At 45.8% G+C, this 27,505-nt stretch overlaps 1 long non-coding RNA gene across 1 annotated transcript; it reads left to right on the top strand.

The window, feature by feature from the left end:
• Positions 1-7,426: 7,426 nt before the first annotated feature.
• Positions 7,427-12,156, top strand: LOC143809926 (uncharacterized). The gene is made up of 3 exons (XR_013222536.1): positions 7,427-8,235; positions 10,896-11,166; positions 11,255-12,156. It is a non-coding gene; the product is annotated as an uncharacterized LOC143809926 (long non-coding RNA).
• The last annotated feature ends 15,349 nt before the right edge of the window (positions 12,157-27,505 follow it).

Raw genomic sequence — 27,505 nt, 5'->3', positions numbered from 1 at the left:
TGGAGGCCCAGGATGCTTCAATAGCGGCCTTAAGCTCATCCAGAGTGTTGGGTCTTGCGTCTCTCAACTTTCTCTTCACAATATCCCACAGATTCTCTATGGGGTTCAGGTCAGGAGAGTTGGCAGGCCAATTGAGCACAGTAATACCATGGTCAGTAAACCATTTACCAGTGGTTTTGGCACTGTGAGCAGGTGCCAGGTCGTGCTGAAAAATGAAATCTTCATCTCCATAAAGCATTTCAGCCGAGGGAAGCATGAAGTGCTCCAAAATCTCCTGATAGCTAGCTGCATTGACCCTGCCCTTGATGAAACACAGTGGACCAACACCAGCAGCTGACATGGCACTCCACACCATCACTGACTGTGGGTACTTGACACTGGACTTCAGGCATTTTGGCATTTCCTTCTCCCCAGTCTTCCTCCAGACTCTGGCACCTTGATTTCCGAATGACATGCAAAATTTGCTTTCATCAGAAAAAAGTACTTGGGACCACTTAGCAACAGTCCAGTGCTGCTTCTCTGTAGCCCAGGTCAGGCGCTTCTGCCGCTGTTTATGGTTCAAAAGTGGCTTTACCTGGGGAATGCGGCACCTGTAGCCCATTTCCTGCAGACGCCTGTGCACGGTGGCTCTGGATGTTTCCACACCAGACTCAGTCCACTGCTTCCTCAGGTTCCCCAAGGTCTGGAATCGGTCCTTCTCCACAATCTTCCTCAGGGTCCGGTCTCCTCTTCTCGTTGTACAGCGTTTTCTGCCACATTGTTTCCTTCCAACAGACTTACCATTGAGGTGCCTTGATACAGCACTCTGGGAACAGCCTATTTGTTGAGAAATTTCTTTCTGGGTCTTACCCTCTTGCTTGAGGGTGTCAATGATGGCCTTCTTGACATCTGTCAGGTCGCTAGTCTTACCCATGATGGGGGTTTTGAGTAATGAACCAGGCAGGGAGTTTTTAAAAGCCTCAGGTATCTTTTGCATGTGTTTAGAGTTAATTAGTTGATTCAGAAGATTAGGGTAATAGGTCATTTAGAGAACCTTTTCTTGATATGCTAATTTATTGAGACAGGTTTTTTGGGTTATCAGGAGTTGTATGCCAAAATCATCAGTATTAAAACAATAAAAGACCTGACAAATTTCAGTTGGTGGATAATGAATCTATAATATATGAAAGTTTAATTGTAATCATTACATTATGGTAAATAATGAAATTTAACACTATATGCTAATTTTTTGAGAAGGACCTGTATATATACTGTATATACTCGAGTATAAGCCGAGAATTTCAGCTAATTTTTTTTAGGCTGAAATTGCCCCTTTTGGCTTATACTCGAGTCATTCCCAGGGGTCAGCAGGGGAGGGGGAGTGGCAACTGTCTAATAATACTCACCTGCTCCTGGCGCGGTCCCTGCACGTCCCTGGTTCTCTAGGTGCTGACGGCTTCTTCCTGTATTGAGCGGTCACATGGTACCGCTCATTACAGTAATGAATATGGACCCGACTCCACTCCCATAGAAGTGGAGCCGCATATTCATTACTGTAATGAGCGGTACCATGTGACCGCTCAATACAGGAAGAAGCTTCCGGCGCCCGGAGAACCAGGGACGTGCAGGAACCACGCCGGGAGCATGTGAGTATGACGGGGGGGCAGTGCGCGATATTCACCTGTTCCCCGTTCCACCGTCAGCGCCGCTGTGTCTTCTGCGTCCACTGCAGTGACGCTCAGGTCAGAGGGCGCGATGACGTGATTAGTGTGCGCACCGCCCTCTGCCTGAACAGTCAGTGCAGAGGATGTGGAAGACACAGCGGCGCCGACGGTGGAACGAGGTCAGGTGAATATTGCAAGTGCCGGGGGCCTGAGCGACGAGAGGTGAGTATGTGATTTTTTTTTTTTAATCGCAGCAACAGCATATGGGGTATAATATTCTATGGAGCATCTTATGGGGCCATAATCAGCATTTGTGCAGCATTGTATGGGGCAAATATTTCTATGGAGCATATTATGGGGCCATGTGCAGCATTATATGGGGCAAATATCTCTATAGAGCATCTTATGGGGTCATAATGAGCATTTGTGCAGCATTATATGGGGCAAATATCTCTATAGAGCATCTTATGGGGTCATAATCAGCATTTGTGCAGCATTATATGGGGCAAATATCTCTATGGAGCATCTTATGGGGCCATAATCAGCATTTGTGGAGCATTATACGGGGCAAATGTGTCTATGGAGCATCTTATGGGGCCATAATCAGCATTTGTGCAGCATTATATGGGGCAAATATCTCTATGGAGCATCTTATGGAGCCATAATCAGCATTTGTGGAGCATTGTATGGGGCAAATGTGTCTGGAGCATCTTATGGGGCCATAATCAGCATCTGTGCAGCATTATATGGGGCAAATATCTCTATGGAGCATCTTATGGGGCCATAATCAGCATTTGTGGAGCATTATACGGGAGAAATGTGTCTATGGAGCATCATATGGGGCCATAATCAGCATTTGTGCAGCATTATAAGGGGCAAATGTCTGTATGGAGCATCTTATGGGGCCCATCATAAACTGGAGCATTATATGGGGCGTATTTTGTATGGAGCATCTTATGGGGTCCATCATGAACTATAAGAGAATTATATGGGGCTCCTGATTCAATATGGATATTCAAAAACACTTAACCTACTGATGTCTCAATTCATTTTACTTTTATTGGTATCTATTTTTATTTTTGACATTTACCGGTAGCTGCTGCATTTTCCACCCTAGGCTTATACACGAGTCATTAAGTTTTCCCAGTTTTTTGTGGCAAAATTAGGGGTCTCGGCTTATACTCGGGTCGGCTTATGCTCGAGTATATACAGTAATTGGTTTTAAATGGTTTTATATCTTGTAGCAATCCCCTAAGCAATAATATGCCCAAACTGAGCCCCACAATATACACGGATGGTTGTAATAGATGGCTTGTCTACACTGTGTTCCAAATTATTATGCAAATTGGATTTCAGTGTCGTAAAGATTTAATTGTTTTGTTTTTCAAATAAACTTGTGGATGGTATTGTGTCTCAGGGCTCAATGGATCACTGAAAACAATCTGAAACACATGTGATAATTAGTTTTCCAGGTGATTCTAATTAAAGGAAAACTACTTAAAAATGATGTTCCACATTATTAAGCAGGTCACAGGTTTCAAGCAATATCGGAAATAAAAAGGATCTCTCTCTTCCTGAAAAGCATCAAATAGTGCAATGCCTTGGTCAAGGGATGAAAACAATAGATATTTCCCGAAAACTTAAGCGTGATCATCATACTGTGAAGAGATTTGTGGCTGAATCTGAGCACAGACGTGTTCGTGCTGATAAAGGCAGAATGAGGAAGGTTTTTGCCAGTCAAGTTAATCGGATTAAGAGAGCAGCTGTTAAAAAGCCATTACAAACCAGCAAACAGATATTTGAAGCTGCTGGTGCCTCTGGAGTCCCTCGAACTTCAAGGTGTAGGATCCTTCAAAGGCTTGCTGTGGTGCATAAACCTACTATTCGGCCACCGCTAAACAGTTTTCACAAGCAGAAACGGTTGCAGTGGGCCCAGACATACATGAAGACTAATTTTCCAACAGTCTTGTTTACTGATGAGTGTCGAGCAACTGTGGATGGTCCAGATGGATGGAGTAGTGGATGGCCACCATGTCCCAACAAGGCTGCGACGTCAGCAAGGAGTGGAGGAGTCATGTTTTGGGCCGGAATCATGGGGAAACAGCTGGTAGGGCCCTTTAAGGTTCCTAAAGGTGTGAAATTGACCTCTGCAAAGTACATAAAGTTTCTGACTGACAACTTTCTTCCATGGTATAAAAAGGAGAAACGTGCCTTCAGGAACAAAATCTTCTTCATGCATGACAATGCACCATCTCATGCTGCAAAGAATACCTCTGAGTCATTGGCTGCTATGGGCATAAAAGGAGATAAACTCATGGTGTGGCCACCATCTTCCCCTGACCTCAACCCTATAGAGAACCTTTGGAGTATCATCAAGCAAAAGATCTATGAGGGTGGGAGGCAGTTCACATCAAAACAGCAGCTCTGGGAGGCAATTCTGACTTCATGCAAAGAAATACAAGCAGAAACTCTCCAAAAATTCACAAGTTTAATGGATCCAAGAATTGTGAAGGTGACATCAAAGAAGGGTTCCTATGTTAACATGTAACTTGGCCTGTTAGGATGTTTTGGAGTTAAATAGCTTTTTTGTTCAGTGAATGTGACCTCCTAATGCTGCAAATTCCACAATTGAGCATTTTCAGTTCTTTAAAACATATCAAATGTTTAGAAATTCTACTGTGCATAATAATTTGGAACAGTGCATTTTGAGTTTGTATTCATTTTGGAGATTATACTGTTATCATTGGGAGGTTTCTCAATAAAATTCAATGTATAATCTAACGGGTGATGACTTTTATTATACTGACTGTCATTTGCCCCGAACTTTTAGGAAAATCTGAGAAAAATGTAATTTGCATAATAATTTGGAACATAGTGTATAAGGCAGATAAGAATAACATCTAGAAAATCAATAATAGTCTGTAGCCATATACCTAGGGAACATGTAAATGTACCATAAGAATATTCAAAAACCCAGTAAGCAACAGTGTGTCAAGAAAAATAAAGATTATTATTATTAAGTAGACCCAACAGTATATACAAATATACACTCACCGGCCACTTTATTAGGTACACCATGCTAGTAACGGGTTGGACCCCCTTTTGCCTTCAGAACTGCCTCAATTCTTCGTGGCATAGATTCAACAAGGTGCTGGAAGCATTCCTCAGAGATTTTGGTCCATATTGACATGATGGCATCACACAGTTGCCGCAGATTTGTCGGCTGCACATCCCAAAGATGCTCCATACAAGGCAGGATGGATCCATGCTTTCATGTTGTTTACGCCAAATTCTGACCCTACCATCCGAATGTCGCAGCAGAAATCGAGACTCATCAGACCAAGCAACGTTTTTCCAATCTTCTACTGTCCAATTTCGATGAGCTTGTACAAATTGTAGCCTCAGTTTCCTGTTCTTAGCTGAAAGGAGTGGTACCCGGTGTGGTCTTCTGCTGCTGTAGCCCATCTGCCTCAAAGTTCGACGCACTGTGCGTTCAGAGATGCTCTTAGGCCTACCTTGGTTGTAACGGGTGGCGATTTGAGTCACTGTTGCCTTTCTATCAGCTCGAACCAGTCTGCCCATTCTCCTCTGACCTCTGGCATCAACAATGCATTTCCGCCCACAGAACTGCCGCTCACTGGATTTTTTTTCTTTTTCGGACCATTCTCTGTAAACCCTAGAGATGGTTGTGCGTGAAAATCCCAGTAGATCAGCAGTTTCTGAGTTTTCTGTGCTTGCTAAGGGTCTGAACTTTTGTCTTCCTGAGCCTTTCGATTTGGTAGATTTTAAGATCGATATGTATAAAGCAGTGAGAAAAATACATCTGTTTAAAATGTTTAAAACCAAAAATAACAACTCTAACGGAGCATTTTACCCGGAGAAACCCCATGCAAGGTGGGTCCTCTGGGCTTTATGCCACCTATACGAGAAGATGCTCGGCTACTGTTAAGTTTAACGGACCCTATGATAGAATTGACACCCGCTCAAAAAACCTCAATAGAGCCATTCATGGGAGGGGTCAAGTCCACCTTTATGCCTCCAGTTGCCCCGGGCAACCCAGTGGATATCTTTGAGACACAAGTTAATAAAGATATGGAAGCTTTACTCTATCAAACAATGCCATTGAATTTATCTACAGTAGAAAATAGGGCTTTGAAAGAAATACAAAATTGGCAAGACACAGTAGTCCGAGCATCAGATAAAGGAGGCAATATCGTTCTTTTGACAAAAAACTACTATATAACGGAGGCTCTTAGACAATTGACAGACGGTACAACCTATGAAAAAATTAAAAGTGACCCCACAGTAAAATTTCAGAATGAATTAAGATCTATGTTGAGGGTATATGTAGAGAGGGGGACAATTTCAAAGAAACAGGCAGAAAAACTAATACCGGACTCACCAAATAAACCTCATTGGTACCACGTACCAAAAGTTCATAAATCAATAACTAACCCCCCAGGTCGACCAATTGTGTCAGGGGTGGGCTCCCTTACGGAGCCTCTATCGAGGTATTTGGATTGGCTCCTACGCCCCCTTCTCCAAGATATACCCTCATACATTAAAGACACTAATCATTTATTACGGGTAATAAAAAATTTTACCTGGCAGGAAACTTTCAGCTTAGCATCAGTTGATGTAGAAAGCTTATATACCAGGATCCCACAAGATCTAGGGGTCAAGGTCATAAGAGAAATATTACATAAAACACCAACAGACGACCAAACTATTAGCTTTATATGTGACGGTTTGACATTTGTACTCAAACGTAATGCTTTTATATTTGATAATCAATGGTATGTCCAACGAGAAGGTACAGCCATGGGTACATCAGTCGCATGTACCCTGGCTAACCTTTATTTAGCATATTTTGAGGACAAGTATGTCTATTCTGAGGTCAATCCTTTCCTTAAACATATAAAGCTATTTATTAGGTATGTGGATGACGTCTTGGTTATCTGGGATGGTTCAGCAGATGATTTTTCTAACTTTGTTTCCTTCTTATCTGAAAATAATACCATGAACATGAGTTTCACTTCTCTGTATGGGAACCAAAGTTTAGACTTTTTGGACGTAAAAATCATGATAGAAGAAGGAGAAATAAACACTGAGGTTTTCCGTAAGCCCACCTCCTCCAATGCACTCCTCCATTTCCAAAGCGCTCACCCCTTCTATACAAAACAGGCTTTGCCGTTTAGCCAATTTCTAAGGGTCAAAAGGATCAATAGCACTGATAGGGGTTTCAAAAAACAATCGCAGATGTTGTATAAGCGCTTCGCAAATCGGGGATATCCACTCCCCTTACTTGATGCAGCCCTAATAAGGGCAGAAAAAGAAGCTTCCCCTTCCAAAAAATTGGATAATTATAAAAACACCAGTGATAATAAACGGTTTATATTCAGTTTCAAATATGGACCGATGGACACGCACATAAGGTCAATAATCAGGAAAAATTGGCATATACTAGGTAAAGATACAGAGTTGACTGACAGACTTGAAAAAGGCCCGTTGTTTGCTAGCCGACGCAGCAAAAACATAGGGGACATATTGGTACGAAATCGAATCACCACTGACCGCACACATTGGCTCAACAAAGATACCCCTAAGGGAAATTTTAAGTGCGGACATTGTAACCTATGTACACAACATATAACGGGTAATACCATTAAAATAGGACCAATAAAGCACACCGTCAAAGATTTCATCTCCTGTAAAACCACCTATGTAGTGTATGTCATCTTTTGCCAGTGTGGTTTCTATTATATAGGTAAAACCATCCGCCCCCTATACATTCGTATAAAAGAACATTTTGCTTCAGTCCGAACAGGAAAGGGTGTCCCCCGTTTAATAAATCATGTCAGGCAAATTCATGCAGGTAACACTCAAACATTACATTTTGCTGGCATTTCACGGGTGTTTTCACCGCAACAAGGGGGGAATTTAAATCAGCTTCTATTAAGATGTGAGGCTCGATGGATAATGCGTACAAACGCTATTGGCCCAATGGGACTAAATGAACGGATAGACATGTCGGTCTTCCTTTAATCCGCACTCACAAATTTGTTACAGATATCCCTCTTGCTGCGTTAGATACATATCCTTCCTTTTTTCTCCTCTCTCTAAGCTGTGTTAAATATAATATGACTTAGCACACTTCACTTCGGTTTTTAAAGTATGTGTATGAGCACTTGTTTTAAATCTGCTATATGTTTTTTTTGTATCGTTATAAAATAAACAATTAATTTGTATTACCTGTGAGGCACGGCAATATGGGGAGGTAACAATGTCTGGATAAGACTATAAATCCCTCCTCCCCATTTCCGTCTATCACCGGGACCTGTAGAAGCGCCTTCTGCGCGAAACAACTGTTGTCCTTTTTTCCTCCAGCACGTTCCCTCCCGCCCGCTTGACTCTGTAAAATGTCCTTTTAAAGAATAAAGAAAACGATTTTTTTGTCCGGCCTGAGGAGTGCGCTACATTCTTTTTCTTTGGACTTGATTATGTTGGATCTCACAGGCTGCAGCACCCTCAAAGAGCCGACCATATGAGACGATGGAGTCTCAGCTACTTGGATAAATTCCACACACGAGGGGTAAGTGCACTACAGCGGTGCTCATTTTCTTTCTTTTCTTTTTTTGGCAATTATTATTAAGTAGACCCAACAGTATATACAAATATACACTCACCGGCCACTTTATTAGGTACACCATGCTAGTAACGGGTTGGACCCCCTTTTGCCTTCAGAACTGCCTCAATTCTTCGTGGCATAGATTCAACAAGGTGCTGGAAGCATTCCTCAGAGATTTTGGTCCATATTGACATGATGGCATCACACAGTTGCCGCAGATTTGTCGGCTGCACATCCCAAAGATGCTCCATACAAGGCAGGATGGATCCATGCTTTCATGTTGTTTACGCCAAATTCTGACCCTACCATCCGAATGTCGCAGCAGAAATCGAGACTCATCAGACCAAGCAACGTTTTTCCAATCTTCTACTGTCCAATTTTGATGAGCTTGTACAAATTGTAGCTTCAGTTTCCTGTTCTTAGCTGAAAGGAGTGGTACCCGGTGTGGTCTTCTGCTGCTGTAGCCCATCTGCCTCAAAGTTCGACGCACTGTGCGTTCAGAGATGCTCTTAGGCCTACCTTGGTTGTAACGGGTGGCGATTTGAGTCACTGTTGCCTTTCTATCAGCTCGAACCAGTCTGCCCATTCTCCTCTGACCTCTGGCATCAACAATGCATTTCCGCCCACAGAACTGCCGCTCACTGGATTTTTTTTCTTTTTCGGACCATTCTCTGTAAACCCTAGAGATGGTTGTGCGTGAAAATCCCAGTAGATCAGCAGTTTCTGAAATACTCAGACCAGCCCTTCTGGCACCAACAACCATGCCACGTTCAAAGGCACTCAAATCACCTTTCTTCCCCATACTGATGCTCGGTTTGAACTGCAGGAGATTGTCTTGACCATGTCTACATGCCTAAATGCACTGAGTTGCCGCCATGTGATTGGCTGATTAGAAATTAAGTGTTAACAAGAAGTTGGACAGGTGTACCTAATAAAGTGGCCGGTGAGTGTATTATGCAGATAACCTCAGTGATATGATGGCAAAGAATATTCGGAACTGGGGCTATACAACAGTGCTAACTGGGAATCTATTAATAGCACTTAGACATGCATATCACAGATATATAATCAGATACAAGCCCATATGTCTGGCATGTAGATAGTGCCTCCTGGTGTATATGGTATAGAAAATATTATATTTAACCAATCTAATGCGCAAAAGATGTAAAAGCTATGATGTAGAATGGAGTAATCATACCAAGATATATTCTCGGTTGCCTTCCATAGAAAGTAGGTAAGGATAGTAGGTCGCAAAAGAAAACTGTCAGTTCTTAAAGGGAATCTGTCACCTCAAATTGGCGGGCTATGTAAATGCCCTGTGTCTGGTCCAATGGGCGGTATTTCGTCTTTTCTCCACCCCAACGTTCCCCGCTGTCCGCAATATTTTCGTGAATTTGAGTAGATGTCCTCCATACACAGTGCTTTTTGGCTTTGCCCGCAGTTGGGCAAAGCATACTGCGCGTGCGCGAGGCAAGATTGCATTGCGCACACGCGAACTATGGAAGACACCTACTCAAATTCACGAAAATATTGCAGATAGCGGGGAAGGATGGGGTGGAGAAAAGAAGATGAAACACCGCCCATCGGAATGGACACAGGGCATTTACATAGCCCGCCAATTTGAGGTGACAGATTCCTTTTAAGACAAATAGCACTGGCCGCACCTCAAGTGAGGAGGGACGACAGCTATACCTACTGGCGCCTATGGCGATATACCCAGGAGGAGAGTAGCAGGAGCAAGAGAGAACCTCATGCGTTTCGCTGTAGACGCACAGCTTTGTCAGGAGAAAGGTTCCCTTCACACAGCATGTTGGTCCTATGGGGGCTTGCCCAAATGCCCCCGCAAAGCGAGATTTGGGGGTGTGCGCTGACGGAGTCAACATGTACTCTGTCATGCATCACTTTCGGGCATATACGCCCACTATAGGCGGACACTTACATGTAGTAGACTACGTTTGGGTTTCTTCCTCCAGTATGTGCATACACCCGAAAATGACACATGACAGAGTACATGACTGTTGGTGGATATGCCCGTATCCAGATGGGACCAACAAATGTAGGCAGTAGTTCAATGCAGTATGTGATGTAAATTTTTTCATAAGAATTTGGCAAAGTTATGAAATGTCCTATAAATTTCTGTTCTATTCCTGATCAAGGCTTTTAGTTGAGATGAATCTGTACTGCACATTATGTACATGCTCAGTAGTGAGGCAGTGCTGTGGAGTCGGAAGTCAGGGAAATTGAGGAGTTGGATGTTTGGCTTAGGCTAAGTTCACATTAGCGTCTCTGTGCGCAGCGTATCATCTGCATGTGCAAACGCATGCAAACCCATGGTTATGCAGCATTTTTTATCCGCATCAGCTTACGCATGATGTCAAAAAAAGTTAGTGTGTGGTTTTGCATGCATTTGCATTTTTTCAGCGCATGCATTTGAAGTTTCAAAGAATTTCCTTGACAAAAGCCACACCCAATGGGCACGTCTCATGGCGATTCTGTATATATAGACCCTACACAGATGAATCCCTCACCTTTTGCTGCTGTTTACAGCTACAAGATGGATCTTGGCATGGAGAGCTTCTATCGTAATCTGGATTTGAAATTGACATTGTCTTTTGCCTTTGCAGTGGCTTGCAAAAAAGAAAGAAGAAGAGCAAGACGGAGAAGATGTCATTGCTACTGGCAACACCCCATCGTTGAAGTCTGAGAGAGCCATGGAGCCTACCACTTGTTGTACACCGAGCTGCGTGCAAACCCAGAGAAGGTTTTCGACTACACATGGATGTCTGAACAGAGCTTCGATGAATTGCTGCAACGTGTGCGAGGATCTATCACCAGGCAGGACACGCATCTATGTAGAGCAATTCCTGCTGAGGAACATCTGTTGGTGACCCTGAGGTGCATAATATTGAAAAATTAACACGTCGTTTGTATTATTGTTAGAAAAGCCATGTACTGATTTTTTTTCCCATTTTCTGTTCGTCAGATTCCTGGCTACCGGAGAGACCTTAAGATCTCTACGTTTCCAATTCCGGATTGGAGTGTCCACCCTTTCTGGGATTGTTGGAGAAACCTGCCGTGCTTTATGTGGCGTTCTGCGTGCAGAATTCCTTCCACAACTGAACTCTGGCTGTAATTTTTTATTTTCCTAACTGTGTGGGAGTTGTGGACTGCAAACATTCGGATTCTGAAACCTGTTGGAAGTGGATCCGAGTATTTCAATTACAAAAAATACTTTTCGATTGTTCTCATGGCAGATGCTGAGGGTCGATTTGTCGCTATTGACGTTGGCTCAATTGGACGAGGAAATTACTCACAGACTTTCAAAAACTCTGACATGGGACAACGTTTGTATGCTAATGATTTTAATTTTCCTCCACCACAACCTCTGCCGGACACTGATGGACCGCCAATGCCGTTTGTTGTGGTTGGGGATGAGGCATTTCAAATGTGTGCCAACCTCATAAAACCCTACTCGAGTCGGGATTTGAATCATGCCAAAAGGGTTTTCAACTACCGACTGACAAGGGCACAAAGAACTGTGGAGTTTTTACCTTTGGTTTGCTGGGGTCAAAATGGTGTGTTTTGGGAACACCAATCAATCTAAAAACAGAGACAATTGATGATGTGGTCAAAACGTGTATTGTTATGCACAATTACATCCTGGCAAAAACGTGACTACAGTTACAACTTGACGAACCTGTTGATACCACTTTGCAGGATTACCGTGATCACCCTCTGAGGACTACAGTGGAAGTTGCCCACATGAGGGACAAGTTTGCTGCTTACTTTGTTTAGGATATTGGACGTCTTGCATGGCAAGACAATATGGTTTAAGTCACTTTAAGTAAATGTTTATGTTTGCTGACTTACTAAATATGTTTGCTGACTTAACTACTAATAAAACACCTCCAGTTAAACACCCGTTACAACTTGACTCAACAATACAATAGACACGTGTGTGTTTTCGCATAAAGAGATAAAGAAAACAAGGATTGTGCAAACAATATAATTTTATTTAACAACAAAAACAATGGGTTTTATGTTCGGGTTCTGTATGACGGTAATATATTGTGGACCTTGGGGGTGTTGTGCTGGGATGATTGAGTTACATTTGATGATGAAGGGGTTACAGGGCAATTAATTGAAGGATTGGCTCCTGGATGGGACTGGACACATTGGGAATAGACAACACATTTGGAGTTGAACTGTGGGAAGGGATAGACAAATTGGAAGGGGGACAACCAAGGGAAGATAGTGACATATTAGACAACAGAGACACATTGGGAGGTGAGGGTGGAGGTGGTAAGAGCTGTTTTGGCCGAGATTTCTTGCTCCTGGTCTTACGGTGCGGTGCCAAGTCAATAGTTGGAGTCCTTCTGAGTTTCTTTGTTTTGGCCTCTGTAGCAGCGTGTGGTGCTGGACTGTTCAGCGTTGTGGATGCTGCTTACTGCAGAGGTGCTGCATTCTGGAGTGAGATGCATGCTGCTTGCCGCCGGGGTGCTGCACTCTGGAGCGTGTTGGATGCTGCTTGCTGCAGGGGTGCTGCACTCTGGAGCGTGGTGGATGCTGCTTGCCAGGGCTGCCACTAGAAATTTCGGGGCCCCATACTGGCAAATTTTTCGGGGCCCCCTTGAGACTTCGCCCAGGCTCCACCCCAGCCCCGCCTCCACGCTCCACCCCTCGAACTGTCCACAGTCCCACTGCTCTCTCTTGGAAAAACTCCACTTCTCACCTATCACACATTAAGGCCACGTTCACACTTTGCGGCGTCCCTCTGCGGGTTCTCCCGCAGCGGAATTGATAAATCTGCAGGGCAAAACCGCTGCGGTTATCCCTGCAGATTTATCGCGGTTTGTTCCGCGGTTTCCGCTGCGGGATTACTCCTATACTATTGATGCTGCATATGCAGCAATATGCAGCATCAATAGTAATGTTAAAAATAATAAAAATTGGTTATACTCACCCTCCGATGTCCGGATCTCCTCGGCGCTGCACGCGGCGCTCCGGTTCCAAAGATGCTCTGCCGAGAAGGACCTTCGTGACGTCACGGTCATGTGACCCGGGCGTCATCACGGTCATGTGACCGCGACGTCACCGCAGGTCCTGTTCGCACAGCAACTCTGACCGGCCGGCCGCGTGCAGCGCTGAGAGGTGAGTATATCATGATTTTTTATTTTTATTCTTTTTTTTTACCCCAAATATGGTTCCCAGGGCCTGGAGGAGAGTCTCCTCTCCTCCACCCTGGGTACCACCCGCACATTAACTGCTTACTTCCCGCAACGTGGGCACAGCCCCATGTGGGAAGTAAGCGGTTCAATGCATTCCTATGGGTGCAGAATCGCAGCGATTCTGCACAAAGAAGTGACATGCTGCGGGTTTTAAACCGCTGCGTTTCTGCGTGGTTTTTCCCGCAGCATGTGCACAACGGTTTGCGGTTTCCATAGGGTTTACATGTAAATGGAAACGCTATGGAAACTGATGCGGACCCGCAGCATCAAAATCGCCGCGGTTCCGCAGTAAAAACCGCAAAGTGTGAACATGGCCTAACAGTTCCCATCACCAGATCACACATATAGCCAGCAGCTTTTGTTTTGGCCAAAAGATTTTTTAAGCCGCCACCATAACACGGTAGACACTTTTGGCCGGGCCCTACTCTGCTGTAACCTATGAAATATTTGTTAAAATATGCAATACAATTTAGGTATATTTTTATTTATTTTTCAATTTTTAACCCCTTAAGCCCCGAGGTTTTCTCGTGACATATTGTACTTCATGATAGTGGTAAAAAAATTTTGATATTACCTGCGTTTATTTCTGAAAAAATGGAAATTTGGCGAAAATTTTGAAAATTTTGCAATTTTCCAACTTTGAATTTTTATGCCCTTAAATCACAGAGATATGTCACACAAAATACTTAATAAGTAACATTTCCCACATGTCTACTTTACATCAGCACAATTTTGGAAACAAATTTTTTTTTTGTTAGGGAGTTATAAGGGTTAAAAGTTGACCAGCAATTTCTCATTTTTACAACAAAATTTACAAAACCATTTTTTTTAGGGACCACCTCACATTTGAAGTCACATTTAGGGGTCTATATAGCAAAAAATACCCAAAAGTGACACCATTCTAAAAACTGCACCCCTCAAGCTGATCAAAACCACATTCAAGAAGTTTATTAACCCTTCTGGTGCTTCATGAGAGCTAAAGCAATGTTGAAGGAAAAAATGAAAATGTAACTTTTTAGTCATGAAAACGATCTTTTAGCGTCAATTTTTTTATTTTCCCAAAGGTAACAGGAGAAATTGGACCACAAAAGTTGTAGTCCAATTTGTCCTGAGTACGACAATACCCCATATGTGGGGGGGATCCACTGTTTGGGCGCATGGCAGGGCTCAGAAGGGAAGGAGCGCCATAAGACTTTTTCAAGCTAAAATTAGCTGGAATTGAGATCGGATGCCATGTCGCGTTTGGTGAGCCCCTGATGTGCCTAAACAGTGGAAACCCCTCACAAGTGACCCCATTTTGGAAACTAAACCCCCTAAGGAACTTATCTAGATGTGTGGTGAGCACTTTTATCCCCCAAGTGCTTCACAGATGTTTATACCGCCCGTGTGTGAAAATAAAAAATCCTATTTTTTCCACAAACATGATGGTTTAGTCCCCAATTTTTTATTTTCACAAGGGTAACTGAAGAAATTGGACCACAAAAGTTGTAGTCCAATTTGTCCTGAGTACGCCAATACCCCATATGTGGGGGGGGGATCCACTGTTTGGGCGCATGGCAGGGCTCAGAAGGGAAGGAGCGCCATAAGACATTTTCAAGCTAAAATTAGCTGGAATTGAGATCGGACGCCATGTCGCGTTTGGTGAGCCCCTGATGTGCCTAAACAGTGGAAACTCCCCTCAAGTGACCCCATTTTGGAAACTAGACCCCCTAAGGAACTTATCTAGATGTGTGGTGAGCACTTTTATCCCCCAAGTGCTTCACAGATGTTTATACCGCCCGTGTGTGAAAATAAAAAATCCTATTTTTTCCACAAACATGATGGTTTAGTCCCCAATTTTTTATTTTCACAAGGGTAACTGAAGAAATTGGACCACAAAAGTTGTAGTCCAATTTGTCCTGAGTACGCCAATACCCCATATGTGGGGGGGGGATCCACTGTTTGGGCGCATGGCAGGGATCAGGAGGGAAGGAGCGCCATAAGACTTTTTCAAGCTAAAATTAGCTGGAATTGAGATCGGACGCCATGTCGCGTTTGGTGAGCCCCGGATGTGCCTAAACTGTGGAAACCCCCACAAGTGACCCCATTTTGGAAACTAGACCCCCTAAGGAACTTATCTAGATGTGTGGTGAGCACTTTTATCCCCCAAGTGCTTCAGAGAAGTTTATACCGCCTATGCGTGAAAATAAAAAAACTTATTTTTTCCACAAACATGATCGTTTAGTCCCCAATTTTTTATTTTCACAAGGGTAACTGAAGAAATTGGACCACAAAAGTTGTAGTCCAATTTGTCCTGAGTACGACAATACCCCATATGTGGGGGGGAACCACTGTTTGGGCGCATGGCAGGGCTCAGAAGGGAAGGAGCGCCATAAGACTTTTTCAAGCTAAAATTAGCTGGAATTGAGATCGGATGCCATGTCGCGTTTGGTGAGCCCCTGATGTGCCTAAACTGTGGAAACCCCCCACAAGTGACCCCATTTTGGAAACTAGACCCCCTAAGGAACTTATCTAGATGTGTGGTGAGCACTTTTATCCCCCAAGTGCTTCACAGAAGTTTATACTGCCCATGCGTGAAAATAAAAAAACATATTTTTTCCACAAACATGATCGTTTAGTCCCCAATTTTTTATTTTCACAAGGGTAACTGAAGAAATTGGACCACAAAAGTTGTAGTCCAATTTGTCCTGAGTACGACAATACCCCATATGTGGGGGGGGATCCACTGTTTGGGCGCATGGCAGGGATCAGAAGGGAAGGAGCGCCATAAGACTTTTTCAAGCTAAAATTAGCTGGAATTGAGATCGGACGCCATGTCGTGTTTGGTGAGCCCCTGATGTGCCTAAACAGTGGAAACCCCTCACAAGTGACCCCATTTTGGAAACTAAACCCCCTAAGGAACTTATCTAGATGTGGGGTGAGCACTTTTATCCCCCAAGTGCTTCACAGAAGTTTATACCGCCCATGTGTGAAAATAAAAAAAACGTATTTTTTCCACAAACATGATCGTTTAATCCCCAATTTTTTATTTTCACAAGGGTAACTGAAGAAATTGGACCACAGAAGTTGTAGTCCAATTTGTCCTGAGTACGACAATACCCCATATGTGGGGGGGAACCACTGTTTGGGCGCATGGCAGGGCTCAGAAGGGAAGGAGCGCCATAAGACATTTTCAAGCTAAAATTAGCTGGAATTGAGATCGGACGCCATGTCGCGTTTGGTGAGCCCCTGATGTGCCTAAACTGTGGAAACCCCCCACAAGTGACCCCATTTTGGAAACTAAACCCCCTAAGGAACTTATCTAGATGTGGGGTGAGCACTTTTATCCCCCAAGTGCTTCACAGAAGTTTATACCGCCCATGCGTGAAAATAAAAAAACGTATTTTTTCCACAAACATGATCGTTTAGTCCCCAATTTTTTATTTTCACAACGGTAACTGAAGAAATTGGACCACAAAAGTTGTAGTCCAATTTGTCCTGAGTACGACAATACCCCATATGTGGGAGAAAAGTACTGTTTGGGCACACGTCAGGGCTCGGAAGGGAAGTAGTGACGTTTTGGAACGCAGGCTTTGATGGAATTGTCTGTGGCCGTCACGTTCCGTTTGCCGAGCCCCTGATGTGCCTAAACAGTGGAAACCCCCCACAAGTGACCTCAATTTGGAAACTAGACCCCCTAAGGAACTTGTCTAGATGTGTGGTGAGAACTTTTAGTGTTTCACTAAAGTTTATAACGCCCGGGCGTGAAAATAAAAAATCATATTTTTTGCCCACAAAAATGATCTTTTAGTCCCCAATTTTTTAATTTCCCAAGGGTAACAGGAGAAATTGGACACAAAAGTTGTTGTCCAATTTGCCCTGAGTACGCTGGTACCCCACATGTGGGAAAAAACTGTTTGGGCACACGTTGGGGCTCGAAAGGGAAGTACTGACGTTTTTGAATGCAGACTTTGATGGAATCGTCTGCGGGCGTCATGTTCCATTTGAAGAGCCCCTGATGTGCCTAAACAGGAAAAAAAAACACAAGTGACAACATTTTGGAAAGTAGACCCCCAGAGAACTTACGTAGATGTGCCAACTTTGGAATTATTCTATTTCCTGTAAAGTAAATTAGTAGTGCATGGAGGTGTGGTACAATTTAAAGCAATCCTTCATACACAGGCCAGGTTTGTCGGGGCAGGTGTCGCATTGATAGATGGTGTCCCTTCGAATTCCTCTTTTGTAGCACACTCGGCACCTTTTTTGCGGCTTACCTTTTTTTTCAGTTGGCGGGACCACCCCAGGAAAATGCTGGCCTGGTACGATACGTGCACCTTCAGTTCCAGAAGTACTGGGGCCCGCTCCTTCCCTCGTGCCAAACATCAGGGCCTTAACCACTACCTCCTGGAAATGAAGGTACGACGTATCGGTGTTGCGTGCACATCGTGACAGCAGGAAAGCGTTGAGCATTGCCATTTGTACGATGTGCACGGACAGCTTTTTGTACCACACCCTGGCCTTTCTCAAAGCACTGTACAGTTGGAGTTGATCGGAGAGATCAACGCCCCCCATGTTTTTGTTGTACCCAAGTACACAGTCCGGTTTGAAGACCTGTGCAGAGGTACCCCGTATAGTGCTGAGGGCTCTGCCATCACCATGTATGGTGGTCAACAGAAGGACATCCCTTTTGTCCTTGTACTTGACAACCAGCAGGTGGTTGCTACATTGGGCTTTGCTCTCGCCTTTTCTGAGAATCTGCCCAAGTAGCGTCTTCGGGAGGCCTCTCTGATTTTTGCGGACAATACCGCAGGCTGCGGTACCTCGCGCAAAGAGAGATTTGTAGAGTGGGATGCTGGAATAAAAGTTATCGGTATAGAGGTGTTTCCTTTATCCAGCAGTGGGTGCACCAAATCCCACACAATTTTCCCACTCACTCCCAGGATAGAAGGACACTCAGGCGGTTCAATCCTGCTGTCCTTCCCTTCGTAGACTCTAAAGCTGTGGGTGTACCCTGAGGTACTCTCACACAGCTTGTAGAGTTTGATTCCGTACCTGGCCCTCTTGCTGGGCAGGTATTGACGGAATCTAAGCTGCCCCTTAAAATGAATTAAGGACTCATCCACGCAGATGTCCCTTTGAGGCACGTACACTTCTGCAAACTTTTTGTTGAAGTGTTCGATGACCGGCCGAACTTTGAACAGACGGTCAAAGTTGGGGTCATCTCGTGCGGGACACCGTGCATTATCATTGTAATGCAGGAACTTATGGATGGCCTCAAAACGGGTCCGGGTCATGACCATTCTGAGTACTGGAGTGTTATAAAATATCCACACTCCAATATTGCCGAAGTTCAGGCTTCTTCAGGATCCCCATGTGGAGGACCAGGCCCCAAAACTGCATCATTTCAACTGCGTCTACAGGAGACCAGTTAGAATATGATGAACCCGAGTTTTGGTCCAAAAATTGCCGAGCATACAGATTAGTTTGCTCCACCATGAGGTTGACGAAAGCCTCAGAGAAAAAGACTTTGAAAAAGTCTAGTTCTGTGAGGCCGGTGGTGTCAAACTTGATTCCTGATTCTGCTACAAAATCAGGAATAAGTGGCTCGTAATTTTCGGGTGGCGAGGTCCATATGGGGTCCGCAGTGGGGTGCGCTGTTTCGTCTTCAGCAATGGTGGGCGCTTCATCTTCATCTTCATCAACGATGGGCCTAGCCTCATCTTCTGTCCTGCGGCGTCTGCGTGGCGGTTCCGCAGGGCCGGAGGAGGAAGATTAGGAGTGGGAAGAGGATGAGGAAGAATCAGAAAAATAAAGAAAAGTGGGATCCTCTCCCTCGCTATCAGTGTCGGAGACAAGGAAAGAATATGCCTCCTCCGCTGAATAGCGCTGTTGGGACGAACGGGACGAGCGGGACATTTTTTTTGTAAGTGTGGTGCTTGGGTGTACTTTATTGGTAACTATGTGTAAGTGTGGGGGGATAGTGCTTGGTGCAAACTACTCTGAAAAGAAAAAGCTAAAGGAAAAAAAAATACCTGTGAAATAAAAGTATAAAACAGCAGGCCCTAGCTCTGATAAGTGAACCGCGTCACTTATCAAAGTTTGGCGGCTGCTGGGTGTGTGAACGGGGATGTGAAAAAAAAAACGCAGGCACGAGAGCTCTGATAAATGAACCGCATCACTTATCAAAGTTCAGTGGCTGCTGGGTGTGTGAACGGGGATGTGAAAAAAAAAACCCCGCAGGCACGAGAGCTCTGATAAATGAACCGCGTCACTTACCAAAGTTCAGTTGCTGCTGGGTGTGTGAACGGGGATGTGAAAAAAAAAAAGCAGGCACGAGAGCTCTGATAAATGAACCGTGTCACTTATCAAAGTTCAGTGGCTGCTGGGTGTGCGAACGGGGATGTGAAAAAAAAAACACAGGCACGAGAGCTCTGATAAATGAAACGCGTCACTTATCAAAGTTCAGCGGCTGCTGGGTGTGTGAACGGGGATGTGAAAAAAAACCCCGCAGGCACGAGAGCTCTGATAAATGAACCGCCTCACTTACCAAAGTTCAGTTGCTGCTGGGTGTGTGAACGGGGATGTGAAAAAAAAAAACGCAGGCACGAGAGCTCTGATAAATGAACCGTGTCACTTACCAAAGTTCAGTTGCTGCTGGGTGTGTGAACGGGGATGTGAAAAAAAAAACCGCAGGCACGAGAGCTCTGATAAATGAACCGCGTCACTTATCAAAGTTCAGCGGCTGCTGGGTGCGTGCACAGGGATGTGAGAAAAAAGAAAAGGAAAGCACGGGTTAGACGCGGCGGGGTGAGCGCACGGAGATGTGGGGAAAAAAAAAAAGAAAAGGAAAGCACGGGTTACACGCGGCGGGGTGAGCGCACGGAGATGCGGGGAAAAAAAAAGAAAAGGAAAGCACGGGTTACACGCGGCGGGGTGAGCGCACGGAGATGTGGGGAAAAAAAAAAGAGGAAAGCACGGGTTAGACGCGGCGGGGTGAGCGCACGGAGATGTGGGAAAAAAAAAAAGGAAAGCACGGGTTAGATGCGGCGGGGTGAGCGCACGGAGATGTGGGGAAAAAAAAAGAAAAGGAAGGCAAGGGTCAGATGCGGAGGCTGGGTGAGCGCATGGGGATGTGTAAAAAAAAAAAGAAAACGGCAGGCACGCGAGCTTTGATAAGTGAACCGCGTCACTTATCAAAGTTCGGCGGCTGCTGGGTGTGCGCACAGGTGTGGTGAAAAAAAAAAGGAAAACGGCAGGCACAAGCTCTGATAAGTGAACTGCGTCACTTATCAAAGTTTGGCGGCAGCGGGATGGGTGTACGGAATTTGGCAAAGGGGGCTGCTGAAAAAAAAGCGAGCACGAGTGTTGATCGGTGAACTGCGTCACCAATCAACGCTCGGCGGCTGCTAAACGTGTGCACGGAGGCGGTGCAAAGAGGGACGGAGGGGGTAAAAAAGAGGGGGGAGGGGGGGGAGGGGTGGATGGAGGGGGGAAGGGGGGATGGGGGGTGAAGTGAGACCAGGTAGGGGCTGTTAGCACTTACCTTTTGTAGTCTCTCTTTCTTTGGTTTTCTTTCTTCAGTTTTCTTTCGCTTTTTATGTATCGCAGGGGATTGTGGTGTTACAGGCTTCTGTAGCACCACAAGGCCCAGCAAGACAGGATCTGGCTGTGTGACGGCTCAGCAGGAGTCCCTCAGCTAGAGTGAGGACCCCTGCAGAGCGGTGACACAGGTCACCTGCAGGTGACAGACAGGTCACAGAGCGGTCACACCGCTGCTGTGAGCTGTCATTGGTGGGATCGAATGATAACATCGATCCCACCAATCCCTGCAGGGCTTGGTGACCATGGCAACTGCCTAGGATCCCTCCGATCCTACGTTGTGACCGCCGCTGTGCCCTGTGATTGGCGCGATCGTCGATCGCATCGATCGCGCCAATCAGCTCCTGCAGGCCCTGCTGGGCCTGCACTAGGCTCTGGCCTACGATCGGTGCTATTGCAGCACCGATCCAGGCCAGTACAGCAGGGCACAGCGGCGGTAATACCGCCGCTGTGCCCTGCGATTGGCGAGATCGATACCATCGGCGATCGCGCCAATCCGGGGGGTTTTGCCGGTGCCTGGCGTTGCCAGGCACCGGCCCTAGGATCGAGTACATCGGTACTCGATCCTAGCCTGCGACCTCATTGTTTCAGCCGCTCCGATTGGCTGAAACAATGAGGAACGCTGTGATTGGCTGTTCAATTCTGAACAGCCAATCACAGCGAACCAGAGGCCTGGGGGGCGGAGCCAGGCCCGGGGATGTCGGCGCCATCTTCATCCAGGTAAGATGGCGCCGGAAATTTAATGCGATCACCGCGACTTAAGTCGCAATGTCGCATTAAACAGTATGACGTACTATCCCGTCGGTGGGAATTAAGGCCCACCCCACCTCGACGGGATAGTTCGTCATATGGGATTAAGGGGTTAAAATGACCAATAATATCACATACAAGGAACAAATACCACAACACCATGACCAGACACCATATTATTACCACATAGTGACCAAATGGCACATACAAAGGACAAATACCACTGCACCATGACCAAACCATATATTACCACCAGTGACCGAATAATATCACATACAAGGAACAAATACCACCACACCATGACCAGACCACATATTACCACCACAAAGTGACCGAATGCTACAATACTGATCAGTAATAAAAAAAACACAATACCATCACCATAAGTGCCATTATACTCAGGAGATCTGTACTTAGCATGCAGTGTCAGTGTAGAGGTAATACAGTGATCACTGGTGACATTATACACATGAGCTCTGTATATAGTGTATAGTGTCAGTGTATAGGTAACACTGACTCACCAGTGACGTCTCTAGGTGAAGTCCTTCATCTTTCATCCAGCGCCTACCGCCATCACTTCTTCCAGCCAGGACTTGTCTCTGCAGGAAATAACACAGTTATCTCGAGCTCCGCTTGCAGAACACATTACTTAATTTTTCCCAACTTTACATTACAGCACATGAAGAAAAAAAGGTGACATAGTATCACTCTACACAGTAACAGGACCGCCCCCCCATTTAAAACAGTATACTCAAAGAATAAAATAAATACATCACTGCAGTAATAATATCCCTTAATTAGCCCCTATGGTAATAATATCCCCGATCCTGGCCCCGTGTGTCTCATCCTGGCTCCAGCCATATGTTCTCGCATCCTGCCCTCATGATTATCTATTCTGCCCCATATGATCTCCCCATCCTACCCCATATGATCTCCCCATCCTGCCCCATCTGTCTCCATCGTATCCATCCTGCTCCATGATCCTGCATGATCTGTCTCCAATCCTGCCCCCAGTGTCTCCAATCATGCCCCCATGTCTTTCATTCTGCCCCGTGTCTCCAATCATGCCTGTATCTCCGTTCTTCCCCCAGTGTCTCCAGCATTTATGCCCCCAGTGTCTCCAGCATTTCTGCCCCCGTGTGTCTAGCATCTTTGCCCCCAATGTCCAGCATCTGTGCCCCCAGTGTGTCCAGCATCTCTGCCACCAGTGTGTCCAGCATCTCTCCCCCAGCGTGTCCAGCATCTCTGCCCCCAGTGTGTCCAGCATCTCTACCCCCAGTGTGTCCAGCATCTCTGCCCCCAGCGTGTCCAGCATCTCTGCCCCAGCGTGTCCAGCATCTCTGCCCCAGCGTGTCCAGCATCTCTGCCCCAGCGTGTCCAGCATCTCTGCCCCAGCGTGTCCAGCATTTCTGCCCCAGCGTGTCAAGCATTTCTGCCCCAGCGTGTCCAGCATCTCTGCCCCAGCGTGTCCATCATCTTTGCCCCAGCGTGTCTAGCATCTCTGCCCCAGCGTGTCCAGCATTTCTGCCCCAGCGTGTCCAGCATTTCTGCCCCAGCGTGTCTAGCATCTCTGCCCCAGTGTGTCCAGCATTTCTGCCCCAGCGTGTCCAGCATCTCTGCCCCCAGTCGGGCAGCAAACCCCCTTTCCCCCGGACCCTGTTTGAATGTGGGCTAAGCCTAGAGTCAGCTCACGCGGCACGCCTCACGGTACTCACCCTGCTCGCCCGCCGCCTTCACCTGCTCGTCCGGTCTGCAGCCTGCACATTGACCTCGGCCCGTCCTGCCAGTGTCCCCCGTCGCTTAGTCCGGTCCCTCGTCATCCGGTGGTCCCCCGCTGCCGCCTGCTTCTTCTGCTCCGCCGTCCGCAGCCACGTGGCACACCGCACGCCGCTCTGCTCCGGAATGAGGAAGTGGAGCAGTGCAGCGTGTGACGTCACAAACTGGCCCATGAAGCACCGGGCCGTGGGCGGCAGCTTAAAGCTACAGCGCTCATTTCTGTTGCATTGCACCACAGTGTTGTTGGCGTAATCGGCAGCCTGAATAAAATGTCAGGGGGGCCTGAGCTGAGCGCGGACCGGGCTGCCAGCGTGCTCGGGCCCCACTTTTTGCTCCTCATCACCGGGCGCCATACTGTAGTAATGGCTGTAATGCCCTGATGGCGGTCTTGCTGCTTGCTGCAGGGGTGCTGCACTCTGGAGCGTGGTGTAGCTATGAACTGTGTTGTGAATTCTGCTCTTGGGCTCCCTCCGGTGGTTGTAAGTGGTAGCGCTGCTGTCTCTGAGTCGCAGCATTTGTCAGGTGTGTTCACTTTTTGCAAATCTGACTGGGCTATTTAGTCTTGCTTCACCCTTTAGTCAGTGCCAGTTGTCCATTGTTCCTGGAGGATTCACATCTCTGCCTGGTCTCTCCTGCTTTGCAGTTCTTTTCAACAAAGATAAGTTCTGGCCTTGATTTTTTGCTGTCCACATGCTGTGGCCTTATTGTTCAGTTCTTTTCCATGTGGTATCTCTGGAGATGCAGATATACCCTCCATATCTTTAGTTGCTGTGGAGTTTTTGTATTTTCTGTGGTGGATATTTTCTAGTGTTTTAATACTGACTGCATAGTACTCTGTCCTATCCTTTCTATTTAGCTAAAAGTGGCCTCCTTTGCTAAATTCTGATTTCAGTCTGTGTATGTTTTTTCCCTCTCCTCTCACAGTCAATATTTGTGGGGGGCTGCCTATCCTTTGGGAATTTTCTCTGAGGCAAGATAGTTTTCCCTTTTCTATCTTTAGGGGTAATTAGTCCTCCGGCTGTGTCGAGATGTCCAGGGAGCGCTAGGTACATTCCACGGCTACTTCTAGTTGCGGTGTTAGGTTCAGGGTCTGCGGTCAGTACAGGTACCACCTTCTCCAGAGTACGTCTCATGCTGCTCTTAGGCCACCAGATCATAACAGTACAACTGGCCAACAATGAGTTAACCGCATCTCAGAAGAAGGTAAGGAAAGTGCTGAGCCATTTTTTTTTCTGTAGTCTGTTGTGGTTTTTTTTCTTCCCTCTTTACCTCTGGGTGGCTCAGGAGTTCAGCGCTGGTATGGATGTTCAGGGATTGGCTTCTCGTGTGGATCAACTTGCTGCTAGAGTACAGGGTATTCCCGATTATATTGTTCAGACTCCGGTTTTAGAGCCTAGAATTCCAACTCCTGATTTGTTTTTTGAGAATAGGTCCAAATTTCTGAGCTTTAAAAATAACTGTAAACTGTTTTTTGCTCTGAAACCCCGTTCCTCTGGTGATCCCATCCAGCAGGTTAAAATTGTTATATCTCTGCTGCGTGGTGACCCCCAGGATTGGGCATTTGCCCTGGAACCTGGGAATCCGGCGTTGCTTAATGTAGACACCTTTTTTCAGGCGCTTGGGTTATTGTATGACGAACCTAATTCAGTGGATCATGCTGAGAAGACCTTGTTGGCCCTGTCTCAGGGTCAAGAAGCGGCAGAATCATATTGCCAGAAGTTTAGAAAATGGTCTGTACTGACTAAATGGAATGAGGATGCCTTGGCGGCAATCTTCAGAAAGGGTCTTTCTGAATCCGTTAAAGATGTTATGGTGGGGTTCCCCACGCCTGCTGGTCTGAGTGATTCTATGTCTCTGGCCATTCAGATTGATCGGCGCTTGCGCGAGCGCAGAGTTGTGCACACTATGGCATTGTCTTCCGAGCGGAGTCCTGAGCCTATGCAGTGTGATAGGATTGTGTCTAGAGCTGAACGACAAGGATTCAGACGTCAGAATAGGTTGTGTTTTTACTGCGGCGATTCTGCTCATGTTATTTCTGATTGCCCTAAGCGTACCAAGAGAATCGCTAGTTCTGTTACCATCAGTACTGTACAACCTAAATTTCTGTTATCTGTGACCCTGATCTGCTCATTATCGTCATTTTCTGTCATGGCATTTGTGGATTCAGGCGCCACTCTAAATTTAATGGACTTAGAATTTGCCAGACGTTGTGGTTTCCCCTTGCAGCCTTTGCAGAGTCCTATTCCTTTGAGGGGCATTGATGCTACACCGTTGGCTAAAAATAAACCTCAGTTTTGGACACAGCTGACCATGTGCATGGCGCCAGCCCATCAGGAAGAATGTCGTTTTCTGGTGTTGCATAATTTGCATGATGCTATTGTGCTGGGTTTCCCATGGTTACAGGTGCATAATCCGGTATTAGATTGGAAATCTATGTCTGTGACTAGTTGGGGTTGTCAGGGGGTTCATGGTGACGTTCCTTTGATGTCAATTGCCTCCTCCCCCTCTTCTGAAATTCCTGAGTTTTTATCAGATTTTCAGGATGTATTCAATGAGCCCAAGTCCAGTTCCCTTCCACCGCATAGGGACTGTGATTGTGCTATTGACTTGATTCCAGGCTGTAAGTTCCCTAAGGGCCGACTTTTCAACCTGTCTGTGCCAGAACATACCGCCATGCGGAGCTATGTTAAGGAATCCTTGGAGAAGGGGCATATTCGGCCATCTTCTTCACCATTGGGAGCAGGTTTTTTTTTGTTGCCAAAAAAGATGGCTCCTTGAGACCCTGTATTGATTATCGCCTCTTGAATAAGATCACGGTCAAATTCCAATACCCTTTGCCTTTGCTTTCTGATCTGTTTGCTAGGATTAAGGGGGCTAGTTGGTTTACTAAGATTGACCTTCGAGGGGCATATAATCTTGTTCGTATTAAGCAGGGTGACGAATGAAAAACTGCGTTTAATACTCCCGAAGGCCATTTTGAATACCTTGTGATGCCATTCGGACTCTCTAATGCTCCATCTGTGTTTCAGTCCTTCATGCATGATATATTTCGGAATTATCTTGATAAATTCATGATTGTATATTTGGATGATATTTTGATTTTTTCAGATGATTGGAAGTCTCATCTGAAACAAGTCAGGATGGTATTTCAGATCCTTCGTGATAATGCCTTGTTTGTGAAGGGGTCTAAGTGCCTCTTTGGAGTACAGAAGATTTCTTTTTTGGGCTTCATTTTTTCTCCCTCATCTATAGAAATGGATCCGGTTAAGGTTCAGGCCATTCATGATTGGATCCAGCCCACATCCGTGAAGAGCCTTCAGAAATTTTTTGGCTTTGCTAATTTTTATCTCCGTTTCATTGCCAACTTCTCCAGTGTGGTTAAACCCCTGACCGATTTGACGAAGAAAGGCGCTGATGTGACGAATTGGTCCTCTGCGGCTGTTTCTGCCTTTTAGGAGCTTAAACGCCGATTTACTTCTGCCCCTGTGTTGCGTCAGCCGGATGTTTCTCTTCCTTTTCAGGTTGAGGTTGACGCTTCTGAGATTGGGGCAGGGGCCGTTTTGTCTCAGAGGAATTCTGATGGTTCCTTGATGAAACCGTGTGCCTTCTTTTCTCGAAAGTTTTCGCCTGCGGAACGCAATTATGATGTCGGCAATCGTGAGTTGTTGGCTATGAAGTGGGCATTTGAGGAGTGGCGACATTGGCTTGAGGGGGCCAAGCACCGTATTGTGGTCTTGACCGATCATAAGAATCTGATTTATCTCGAGTCTGCCAAACGGCTGAATCCTAGACAGACCCGATGGTCCCTGTTTTTCTCCCGCTTTGATTTTGTGGTCTCGAATCTTCCGGGTTCTAAGAATGTTAAAGGGAACCTGTCACCACGTTTTTGGAAGATGGGCTAA

This window comes from Ranitomeya variabilis, chromosome 2 (assembly GCF_051348905.1).
Source record: "Ranitomeya variabilis isolate aRanVar5 chromosome 2, aRanVar5.hap1, whole genome shotgun sequence".
Lineage (NCBI taxonomy): Eukaryota > Metazoa > Chordata > Amphibia > Anura > Dendrobatidae > Ranitomeya > Ranitomeya variabilis.
This window is presented reverse-complemented; position numbering and strand designations above follow the sequence as displayed.